Source organism: Pan troglodytes, chromosome 14 (genome assembly GCF_028858775.2).
Source record: "Pan troglodytes isolate AG18354 chromosome 14, NHGRI_mPanTro3-v2.0_pri, whole genome shotgun sequence".
In the NCBI taxonomy this organism is placed as follows: Eukaryota; Metazoa; Chordata; class Mammalia; order Primates; family Hominidae; genus Pan; species Pan troglodytes.
In genome coordinates, this window is record NC_072412.2 from 84619221 (window position 1) to 84631632 (window position 12412).

Sequence of the window (12412 nt, forward strand, 5' to 3'; positions counted from 1 at the left end):
TTCAAAAGGAAAATAAAATGAGGATACATGAGTTCAGCATCTTCAGACAGACCACAGAGTCCTAGAATGCAGTATCTTTTGCCTGTACCCAAACAGTAGATGCTCTGTTAGTATTTTCTGAATGACTGTCTTAAAAGAAGAGAGGAAAAGCCCTGGAGAGCATGATGACTTATGTGGGTCCTAAAAACTTTTCCAGGTTCACTTAGAAGAAAATATTCACATTTTTCATATGTTGTTTAATCTGTATTTTTTATGATTATTTCTTTTTCTATTTTTAAATGGGTCTTAAGTGACTTGGAGTTAAACATCTGAATGCTTGTTCTCAAATAGTTCTTTACTTAAGGTTGCACAATGCATTCAGTACGTCTCTTGGCATTTCACCAGTGAATTGGTAATAGTGCCTACCTAATAAATGCTAAATGAATGACTGCAACAAATTCATACCCTAGAGAATGAACCAGATCCTGCTGAAGGGAGTTTTTATTAAGCTGTCACTATATCTTGGTTTTTAAGATTAGAGGGCCATCAAGAAAACACATTTTTCCATGTCTGTGAGCAGCAATCCACCTTTTGCACTCCCAGGTTTATGGCTAGTTCAATGCATCTAGTTCCTTTGACCCACAGAGGCACTACTGTTTGTGTACTATCCTTGGCCCACATAACAAAATGCTTCCTGCAAAATCAACAAGCTCAAAGACACACTAGATCCCATAGCCTTAGTTTTGGAATATCTTTATTCTGTTTTCTCACTTCTTTTTCGTTTTTCCTCTGATCTTCATTTCCACTTTTCAGTCTCAGTGGGTGAGCTGTTGGCAGCATTCTGAAATAAGCAGAAAGCCTTTCTGATTCTCTGTGGGTGGCACAAGAGAACTGTTTTACTAGATGCAACCCACACTTAATTGCTGCCAAATTTGGGACCACAGACGTGGCCTTGATCGTCCATAGGCATGGGTGATGGATAGCTACTCCAGCAGTCTGCTCAGCCATCCATCTCTGCAGGAAGATGACGGTGAAAGCTGAAGAGAGTGGAGCTGACATCAGCAGAAATGACCACAGGAGTCAGATGAAAAGGCAGTGGAGGAGGGGAACTGGTCTTTAATCTGCTCTCTGGGGCCTTTTGCAAATGAGGGCAATTCTAGTCACTTTGGTCCAGACACTTTGCAGCTCTTTCAGTGAAAAAAAAAAAAAGGCATATCTCCATGGGTAGGCAGGCATAAAAGTTGAGCAGAACCAGCAGGTCAAGACTATTTATCATCTAACTTTCTTCACCCTCTGAAAGATGGAAACTTAAGCTGATGCAAACTATATGCACCAATCCATCAGATGCTTGAGTCAGTTTTATGGATTGAAACATTATTATTGAACAAAGCTTCCACTGTGTCTACAGCAAAGCTGATGAAAGTGACACAGTGCCTGCCCTCTGGGACATACAACCTTGATATAATTTTGCTTTGAGCATAAAGTTAAAATTAAAATGTGGGTAACAGTCCCAGGTAATTTTTGTGATTTATAAAAGGGCAACTTGGTTGACAATAGATTATGTAATTCTGTGGTGAGTGTAATTCTCTATAAGGGTGATAATGTAAAGCAAACAGGATCTTGTAGTGCTACTTATATCAGTTATTAACAGTAGAAATAGTATGAATATTACGTTTTTAAAATATTTTTGCAGTGGGTTGAATAGTGTCCCCCAAAATATTTGTCTACCTGGAAACTCCAAATTTAAACTTATCTGGAATAAGGGCCTTTGCAGATAAATTTAATGTAAGGATTTTGAGAGGAGATCATCCTGGATTAGGACAAGCCCTAAATCCCATGGCAGTGTCTTATGAGAGACAAAAAAGGAGAAGACACAGAGACACTGGTGAGTAGACCCTGTGAAGACAGAGGCAGAGATCAGAGTGATGTGCCTGCAAGCCACAGAGCACCAAGGGTTGCCGGCAGCCCCCAGGAACTGGGAAAAGTCTTGGCACATCCAGAAGAAACCAACACTGTTGCCATCTTCATTTCAGAATTCTTGCCTCCAGAACTGTGAGAGGAAGAAATTTCTGTTGTTTTAAGCCACCCAGTTTGTGATAAGTTGTTGTGGCAGTGCAAGGAAACTACTACAACTATGTATCATTATAATTTTATGATAGTCACTTCAGTTCAGATTTGTACCCAGCTTTTTGCCTAAGCTTCAGATCTCATGTATGCAGCTGCCTTCTTGATACTTCCGCTTAGTTGTGATACTAGTCAGGGTTTTCCAGAGAAACAGAATTCAACAGCTATTTGGTCAAAATATGAGAGATTTCATATATGTGAGAGAAATCTCATAGATATGAGACATTAATTTTAATGGAATTCGTTCATGTAAAATGATACCTGGCAAGTTTGGAATCTATAGGGCAAGCCAGCAGGCTGGGGATACAGATAAGGGTTGATGTTGCACTGTTGCGGCTGAAGACTTGAAATTCAGGCAGAGTTTCACTGTTGCAGTCTGAGGGCTGAATACCTTCTTCATTGAGAAATCTCAATCTTTGCTCTTAAGACCTTCAGTTGATTGGATGAGCCCTCCCAGATAATTTGTTTTACTTAAAGCAACTCATTGTAAATGTGAATTACATCTTTTACAATTTTTTTACAGCAACATCTAGACTACTGTTTGACCAAAAAGCAGATCACCATAGTCTAACTAAGCTGACACATAAAATTATCCATCACAGTGGTCTAACATACACCTCAAACTTAAGAGAGCCCCTAACTAGTCCTCCAAAACAATAGCTTTTCCTCAGAATTTTCTATTATCTGTTAGTCAAGCTGAAAAAATATCCAAGTCATCTTAGACTGCTTTTTCCCCCAATATAATAAATACTCAAACTATCAGCAAGTCCTGCTACATGCAATATAGCAGAGATCTAACCTGTGTTCACTGCCTTCTTGGCTACTACCTTAGCCAAATCTTCTCCCACTTGGATTCCTACAATAGCCTCCTAACATTCCGTGTCTACTCCTGTGTTGCTTATGATCCATTTCATTCATATGTATACATATATATTTTTTTCCTCACACTGCTATAAAGAAATACCTGAGACTAGGTAATTTATAAAGAAATTTATTTCTCACAGATCTGTAGACTGAGAAATCTAAGATGAAAATCCTAACCAATTAACTTCCTGATGAGGGTTCTCTTCGTGGCTTGTAGATGGCTGCATTTCTTGCAGTGTCTTCATAGGATAGGGACAAGAAAGGTTGATTTTCTTTCCTTCTCTCTCTCTCTTTCTTTCTGTCTTTCTTTTTTCTTTCTTTTTTTTTTTTTTTTTGACAGTTTCACTCTTGTCACTCAGGCTAGAGTGCAATGGTGCGGTCTCAGCTCACTGCAAACTCCAACTCCCAGGTTCAAGCAATTCTCCTGCCTCAGCCTCCCGAGTAGCTGAGATTATAGGCACCCACCACCATGCCCAGATAATTTTTGTATTTTTAGTAAAGACGGGGTTTTGCCATTTTGGCCAGTCTGGTCTCGAACTCCTGACCTCAGGTGATCCGCCTGCCTCAGCCTCCCAAAATGCTGGCGTTACAGGCGTGAGCCACCGTGCCCGGCCAAGATTGATTTTTTTTATAAAGCCACCAATCCCATTGGATTAGGACCCCACACTTATGACTCCATTTAACCTTAATTCTCTCTCTCTCTCTCTCTTTTTTTTTTTTTTTTTTTTTTTTTTTTTTTTTGAGACAGGGTCTCGCTCTGTCACCCAGGCTGGAGTACAGTGGTGCAATCTTGGCTCACCGCAACCTCTGCCTCCAGATTCAAACAATTCTCCCCCCTCAGCCTCCAGAGTAGCTTGGATTACAGGTGTGAGCCACCATGCCTGGCTAATTTTTTTCTATTTTTAGTAGAGAGGAGGTTTCAGGATATTGGCTACGGCTGGTCTCAAACTCCTGACCTCCCAAAGTGCTAGGAATACAGGCATGAGCCACGGCACCCAGCCTAACCATAATTATCTCTTAAAAGCTCATCTCCAAACACAGTCACATTGTGGGTTAGGCCATCTATGTATGAATCGGGGATACAGGAGCACAATTCAGTCTCTAGCAGGAGGCAGTAATTTATGCTGCCTCTCCCCTTGAAACAGTTGCTGATTTGTGGCACGCATTCAGAAGCCAAGTTAAAAGCAGTGGCTTGGATCATTCAGCAGCCTCATGGAATTTCAGAGACAAAAAAGTGTATTTCAGGGTTAGTAAGGCCTGAAATTTATTCAGACCTTACTATTAACTCCACAAATAAGAGGTATAAGTCTTGAAGAAAAGGAAACTTCAGAAATGTGAGCTCAACATTCTATGCTACTTTTTTCCTCAACATATCTGCCAATTCTGAAACTGCAGTGGTTGAGAGGTTTAGAAACACCAACAATGAAGTACAAATTAAGGCTCAATTCAGTGGCTCCTGTCTGTAACCCCAATACTTTGGGAGGCAAAGGTGAAAGGACCGCTTGAGGCCAGAAGTTTGAGACCAGCATGGCCAACATGGAGAGGCCTGATCTCAACAAAAATTTTAAAAATTAGCTGGGTGTGGTGGCATATGCCTGTAATCCTAGCTAGTTGAAAGGCAAAGCAGGAGGCTCTCTTGAGCCCGGGAATTTGAGGTCACAGTGAACAGTGTGCCACTGCACTCCAGCCTGGGTAACAGAGCAAGACCTTCTTAGAAAAAGGAAAAAAAGATACACATTAAGAGTAAAAATCTGAGCAGAACTTTTGACAATTTCACAATGCTAAGAAGATAGAAGTTTGATTTCAGGGCCTGCCAAGGTGGGGGATTCATGTTAAACTTTCCAGGCTTTTAGCTGAAACCTCTAAAAAGATATGACCTGGAAGTAAAAACAAACAAGAAATGGATCAGCTCTGTGAAGACTGAACCCAGTCAAATTATCTCACCCCTCATTGGATCAAGTTGGCTCCTTCTCCAAAGTCCTGCCAGAAGAAAATTAAAAGATCGCATAATACAGAACTGTTATATTTTTCATATATAATTTCTGGCCTCCCAACACAAAATGCCAGGTTGTTAGTATATGGGGCCAAATGCTAAAAACAGAAAATAATAGATAATAACCCACCACAGGAGATCCAGATATTGACATTATCTGATGTAAATTTTTAAATAACTATAATTAATATATTCAAGAAAATAGATGGCAAAATGGAGAATTTCATCAAAGAACTGTAATCAAACAAAAGAATCCGATGGGAATTTTAGATACAAAAAAAATTGAAGAAATAATCAATAGGTGGATCTAGCAGCGGATTAGAAACATAGTAGAAGAGATTAGTGAATTGGAAGATAAGTTAGCCCAAAATATCTAAAATGAAGCACAAAGAATAAAAGGGGTAGAATACACAGAAAAGAGCATACAAAAAATATAGGACATGGTGAGAAAGTCTAACATGTTGGAGTTACAAAAGACAGAAGAAAGGGAATGGAACATAGCCGACATTTGAAAAGATGTTGACTAAGAATTTTCCAAAACAGATGCAAAGTCACTTAGGCTCAGATGCAAGAATCTTTACAAACGTTAAGGAGGGTAAATTCAAAGATATGTATAACTAGACACACCATAATAAACTGCTAAAAAATGAAAAAGGAAGAGAAAAATCTTAATACTCAACAGTGGAGTTTTCAATAGAAGAGGCAGATATCAGGGCAATAGCGTCTTAAAATTCTAAAAGAAATAACTAACTAACCTAAAAGTCAAAGGAATGTGAAAATGAATATAAAATGAAATGCTTCAAAAGTACATGTGAAATACAGATGGTTTCAGACAAACAGACAGAGAGAATTTGTTACCAATAGCCCAAACTAAAAGAAAAATTGAAAGGATTTATTTAGTTAGAGAGAGAATTCCAGAAGGCAGCATAAAATGGGGCAGGAAAAAAACGAAGAGTAATGGAAAGGAAAAATAGGTAAGTCTAAATGAATATTGACCACATAATACAGTAATAATAATATCTATAATTTTACATAAATGATATATGCTCTTAATAACATGGACTCAAAATATATAATGACTGTTTGTCTTTTCATCACTCATTTCTCCTCTCAAATATTACCTACTTAGAGGCCTTCCCTGGCTACCCTATGAAAATACTCTCTCACCTCTTGCCCTACAGTCACTCTCTATACCAACAGAGGATTCTGATTCTCACCTTTACCCCAGGAATCCTCACTTTCCTTCCTTCAGAACTTCTTTCTCTAATTCTTTGATGGCTTCATTAGGTAACTCATTGCATGTGATGCTGTGTTAGTCACTGCGTTTAACAAGTGGCATAAGCCCCTGACCATAGGAGTCTGCAACATGGAATGAACAATGGCATCTGAGACTTATTTAAAAATCCAATAAATACTTATATACTTAATTATATAGTTAAATACTTAATTTTAAAGCAAAATATATAGTTAATGGAAGTAACAAGATTGCAAAAATCAGGAAAATTAACACCATGACAGAGCGTGCAACACCAAGATGATCAGAATATGAATCTTTTTATTCCTGCATTGAATTCTCTTAACGTGAGTTCCGCCTCAAATCTAAAGTCCAAGAGTCCTAAAGTATAGCAGTCAATTCTTATTCTACTATTGGCCCATAAGTCCAGCAAAAACACATTATTGAGACAGATTCTACACTATTATTAATTTTCCGTAAACTTTGAAGCTCTTTTTCTCGTTGAGTCTTTAGGATTTAATGCAATCATTAATATTGCACCTTATTATTTATAATACATTTTTACATTTTCTGACCTCGCTGGATCGAAAAACTACCCTCAGAGGGGCACTTGATGAGTTTTGTAGTATGAATGAGAAAACTGAGATTCAGAGACGTTAAGAGACATGCTCAAGTTTGAATAGCATGTAAATATCAGATTTGGGACTTTTTTATCATCTACTCTGTTTTTAGATTATAATCTCTAACACTTACATATTATATTCCAATGTATATAATGTGTTTATAAATATATGTGTGCACATATATTACAGTTGATATTCAGGTTCTTTGACATACAGTAGCAAATAAACCACCTAAATAAGCTGGCAATTTTGGAAGGTTTGAGATATGAAAAGAGAACCCCTTTCATTTGCTGACTCTTTGAGAAAGCTGCTGGTCATTCTCTCACTTGAGTCAAGTGCCATTTTGGACAATAATACTCCTAACATTAGTCTAAAGTGGTGGCCTTCAGCTGTGGATGGTTTTGCCCTCTCCCCAGGGGTTATTTGGCAATATCTTCGGACATCTGTGGTTGCTATAATAGGAAGAGGGATGCTACTAGTAGCTACTGGGTAGATACCAGGGGTGATGTTAAACATCCTACAATGCATGGGACAGCTTCCCAGAACAAAGAATTATTCAGCCCAAAATGTCAATAGTGCTGAGGTTACAAGACCCTAATCTAAAGTAGTTAAGGTCTCTTGAGGGGTAGGAGTACCTCACTTTCCCTGCCAAACCACCGCTACTGCACCCTGGTTCCATTTAACCAAGTAGACACTCCAGTTTGCTAAAGCTCCCAAACAAGCCTGAACTTAGTGAAATTAAATCCATACTTCAGTGATAAAACCATGAAGAAAGCAGAAAGGAAATTGCCATAAAAGTCAGGATGGCAATTATGTTTAGGAAGGAGGGGAGGGGTTATGATTAAAAAGGTGAGTGCAGAAGACTCCCACGGTGGCCGGCAATACTGTATTTCTTGACTTGAGTGCTGGTTACTCAGATTCACTTTGTGATAATTCGTTAAACTTTTCTTTATAGTTTATGCACTTTTCTTGATGTGAGTTGTATTTTACAATAATAAAAGGTTTTCAGAAAAACACACTTCAGTGATTATCCTAGTTATTTCCTGAAATAACTAGGATAAAGAAATATTACTGCCATGAGTAAGCCAACTGTATTTATATTGAATAACAAAGAATCAGAAAATGGTAGAAGCCCAGTACTTAAACTAGAAATCCTGGTACAACTTTAAGCTCATCTTTCTTCTAGGTTCCCAGATCTGGTTATTTACTGAACTCTATATATGCATGTAGGCGTGCATGCATGCACACACACACAGACACACACACACACACACACAAACTTGAATACTAAATTATTAATAGAGATTGCAAAGTAACTGTCGAAGAGGCCAAATCCCCAATGGCTAATGATCAGTGCATTACTTCCTAAAGCCTAGTGATTCCCAGCCAGAGGAGGTGAGAGCAGGTCCAGCTGGAAAGGATATAGCAAAATAACCTGTAAAGCATTAGTGTTTCTCTTTTTTTAAGTTCTGGGATACATGTGCAGAACGTGCAGGTTTGTTACATAGGTATACATGTGCCATGGTGGTTTGCTGCACCCATCAACCCGTCATCTACATTAGGTATTTCTCCTAATGCTATCCCTCCCGTTGCCCCCCACCCACCGACCGGCCCTGGTGTGTGATGTTCCCCTCCCTGTGTCCATGTGTTCTCATTGTTCAACTCCCACTTATGAGTGAGAACATGTAGTGTTTGGTTTTCTGTTCCTGTGTTACTTTGCTGAGAATGATGGTTTCCAGCTTCATCCATGTCCCTGCAAAGGACATGATCTCATTCCTTTTTATGGCTGCATAGCATTCCAAGGTGTATATGTGCCACATATTCTTTATCCAGTCTGTCACTAATGGGCATTTGGGTTGGTTCCAAGTCTTTGCTATTATGAATAGCACTGCAGAAACATATGTGTGCATGTGTCTTTATAGTAGAATAATTTATAATCCTTTGGGTATATACCCAGTAATGGGATTGATGGGTCAAATGGTATTTCTAGTTCTAGATCCATGAGGCATCGCCACACTGTCTTCCACAATTGTTGAACTAATTTACACTCCCACCAACAGCGTAAAAGTGTTCCTATTTCTCCACATCCTCTCCAGCATCTGTTGCTTTGTGACTTTTTAATGATCACCATTCTAACTGGTGTGAGATGGTAGCTCATTGTGGTTTTGATTTGCATTTCTCTAATGACCAGTGATGATAAGCTTTTTTTCATATGCTTGTTGCCTGCATAAATGTCTTCTTTTGAGAAGTGTCTGTTCATATCCTTCCCCCACTATTTGATGGGGTTGTTTTTTTCTTGTAAATTCCTTTAAGTTCCTTGTAAATTCTGGATATGAGTCCTGAGCCCTTTGTCAGATGGATAGATTGCAAAATTTTTCTCCCATTCTGTAGGTTGCCCATTCACTCTTAGGATAGTTTCTTTTGCTGTGTAGAAGCTCTTTAGTTTAATTAGATCCCGTTTGTCAATTTTGGCTATTGTTGCAGTTGCTTTTGGTGTTTTAGTCATGAAGTCTTTCCCCATGCTTATGTCCTGAATGGTATTGCCTAGGCTTTCTTCCAGGGTTTTTATGGTTTTAGGTCTTACATTTAAATCTTTAATCCATCTTGAGTTAATTTTTGTATAAGGTGTAAGGAAGGGGTCTGGTTTCAGTTTTTTGCATATGGCTAGTCGGTTTTCCCAACACCATTTATTAAATAGGGAATCCTTTCCCCATTGCTTGTTTTTGTCAGGTTTGTCAAATATCAGATGGTTGTAGATGTGTGGTGTTATTTCTGAGGCCTCTGTTATGTTCCATTGGTCTATATATCTATTTTGGTACCAGTACCATGCTGTTTTGGTTACTGTAGCCTTGTATTATAGTTTGAAGTCAGGTAGTGTGATGTCTCCAGCTTTGTTCTTTTGGCTTAGGATTGTCTTGGCTATACAAGCTCTTTTTTGGTTCCATATGACATCTAAAGTAGTTTTTTCTAATTTGGTGAAGAAAGTCAATGGTAGCTTGATGGGAATGGCACTGAATCTGTAAATTACTTTGGGCAGTATGGCCATTTTCATGATATTGATTCTTCATATCCATGAGCATGGAATCTTTTTCCATTTGTTTGTGTCCTCTCTTATTTCCTTGAGCAGTGGTTTGTAGTTCTCCTTGAAGAGGTCCTTCACATCCCTTGTAAGTTGTATTTCTAGGTATTTTATTCTCTTTGTAGCAGTTGTGAATGGGAGTTCACATATGATTTGGCTTTTTGTTTGTCTATTATTGGTGTATAGAAATGCCTGTGATTTTTGCACATTGATTTTTGTATCCTGAGACTTTACCGAAGTTGCTTATCAGCTTAAGGAATTTTTGGGCTGAGATGATGGGGTTTTCTAAATGTACAATCATGTCATCTGCAAACAGCAATAATTTGACTCCCTCTCTTCCTATTTGAATACCCTTTATTTCTTTCTCTTGCCTGATTGCTCTGGCCAGAACTTCCAATACTATGTTGAATAGGAGTGGTTAGAGAGGGTGTCCCTGTGTTGTGCTGGTTTTCAAAGGGAATGCTTCCAGCTTTTGTCCATTCAGTATGATATTGGCTGTGGGTTTGTCATAAATAGCTCTTACTATTTTGAGATATGTTCCATCAATACCTAGTTTATTGACAGTTTTTAGCATGAAGAGGTGTTGAATTTTATCAAAGGACTTTTCTGCATCTATTGAGATAATTATGTGGTTTTTGTCATTGGTTCTGTTTATGTGATGAATTATGTTTATTGATTTGTATATGTTGAACCAGCCTTGCATCCCAGGGATGAGGCTGACTTGATTGTGGTGGATAAGCTTTTTAATGTGCTCCTGGATTCGGTTTACTAGTATTTTATAGAGGATTTTCGCACTGATGTTCATCAGGGATATTGGCCTGAAATTTTCTTTTTTTGTTGTGTCTCTGTCAGGTTTTGGTATCAGGATGATTCTGGCCTCATAAAATGGGTTAGGGAGGAGTCCTTCTTTTTCTATTGTTTGGAATAGCTTCAGAAGGAATGGTACCAGCTCCTCTTTGTACCTCTGGTTGAATTTGGCTGTGAATCCATCTGGTCCTGGGCTTTTATTGATTGTTACGCTATTAATTACTGCCTCAATTTCCAAACTTTTTATTGGTGTATTCAGGGATTCAACTTCTTCCTGGTTTAGTCTTGGGAGGGTGTATGTTTCCAGGAATTTATCCATTTCTTCTAGATTTTCTAGTTTATTTGCGTAGAGGTGTTTATAGTATTCTGATGGTAGTTTGTATTTCTGTGGGATCAGTGGTGATATCCCCTTTATCATTTTTTATTGTGTCTATTTGATTCTTCTCTCTTTTCTTCATTATTAGTCTTGCTAGCTGTCTATCTATTTTGTTAATCTTTTCCAAAAAACAGCTCCTGGATTCAATGATTTTTGAAGGGTTTTTCGTGTCTCTATCTTCTTCAGTTCTGCTCTGATCTTAGTTATTTCTTGTCTTCTGCTAGTGTTTGAATTTGTTTGCTCTTGCTTCTCTAGTTCTTTTCATTGTGATGTTAGGGTGTCGATTTTAGATCTTTACCACTTTCTCCTGTGGGAATTTAGTGCTCTAAATTTCCCTTTAAACACTGCTTTAGCTGTGTCCCAACTTCTGGTGTGTTGTGTCGTTGTTCTTATTGGTTTCAAAGAACTTCTTTATTTCTGCCTTAATTTCGTTATTTACCCAGTAGTCATTCAGGAGCAGGTTGTTCAGTTTCCATGTAGTTGTGCGATTTTGAGTGAGATTCTTAATCCTGAGCTCAAATTTGATTGCACTGTGGTCTGAGAGACTGTTCGTTATAATTTTCATTCTTTTGCATTTGCCGAGGAGTGTTGTGAAGACCGTGGGAAAAGCGTAATACCTAGGCTGGAGTGCACCACACCGTTCCTCACAGCACAGTCCCTTACGGCTTCTCTTGGCTAGGAGAGGGAGTTCCACGGCCCCTTGCACTTCCTGGGTGAGGCAACACCCCCACCGCCCACCCAACTTCTGCTCACCCTCTGTGGGCTGCATCCACTGGCTAACCAGTCCCGATGAAATGAACTGGCTACCTGAGTAAGAAATGCAGAAATCACCCACCTTCTGCATTGGTCTCAGTGGGAGCTGCAGACTGGAGCTGTTCCTATTCTGCTATCTTCACCAAATCTTTTTCCCTTGCCATATTTTTTGTTGTGCCCCAGGACACCGTCCCAGAGGCCGACACTGTTAAGTCTTTTGGGTGTTTAATATTTACCCTGATATTTCTAAATAACATGCTGATATTGTAGACATTATCTCCTTAATTTCTTGTTAGGTAGATGAAAGTTTTCTGAACTTTTCTATGATAGATTTTTAACATTTTTGTTAAAATCCATAGGCCACATTTATATTAATATGAAATGTGAATATTCTTCATTCTTGAGCCAAGGAGTAAACTTTAATGATGACATTTTCTAGTTCAACTTTTGTTTTTCCCTGAGTAAATATCACATTATTTTTCATTTGCTTAATTTTCTACAAATCCAATGCTTATTTATTTTTTCCAGGTGGTTCAATATATCTATCTGATGTCTATTAATATTGTCTCAAAGTATTGAA